Below are 477 nucleotides of genomic sequence, written 5' to 3'. Positions count from 1 at the left end.
ACGAGCAAGACGGGGGGGGGGGGGAGAGGTCCCGTTAGCTAGAATTGGAATAAATTAACAGAAAAGGAAATCGTGTTTTGAAATGTTTTCGTTATTCTTCTTTCATTCTAAATTCACTGAAATTATAATGATAATAGTTTAGAAAAATCTGAATTTGAATTTCCACTTAATTTCTTTACCTGAATGAAGTGTTTTGTCTGCTTTTTTTTTTATGAATGAAATTTGTCCTTTTGTTTATGTGGTTGAGTTGCCAGATGTCGCTCTCTTAAATTAGAATTAAAATAGAGAGGTTATTACTCACTGGCAACTCGCGGCCTCTGTTTTCCCCATGAGAAAATTTTTCAGAAAAAAGGTTGTTTTTAAGGGTGAGAATCATGCATTTAAGCTCCCAATTCCAACTTTATGAGTTATAGACAGAAGCGAGAAACAAAAGTGTTGCCAGACGCGGGAAAAAATATATACCCTTAATTATTGACA

The 477-nt window shown here is 34.6% G+C and overlaps 1 protein-coding gene across 1 annotated transcript in view; it reads right to left on the bottom strand.

Annotated features, from left to right (window-relative positions):
- LOC119594731 overlaps positions 1-477 on the bottom strand; it is a 5,984-nt gene that overhangs the window by 3,544 nt on the left and 1,963 nt on the right. The window lies entirely within an intron of this gene.

The sequence above is a fragment of the Penaeus monodon genome, chromosome 34 (genome assembly GCF_015228065.2).
Source record: "Penaeus monodon isolate SGIC_2016 chromosome 34, NSTDA_Pmon_1, whole genome shotgun sequence".
Taxonomy (NCBI): Eukaryota; Metazoa; Arthropoda; class Malacostraca; order Decapoda; family Penaeidae; genus Penaeus; species Penaeus monodon.
The sequence above is the reverse complement of the archived record's forward strand: the minus strand, read 5'-3'. Positions and strand labels throughout refer to the sequence as shown.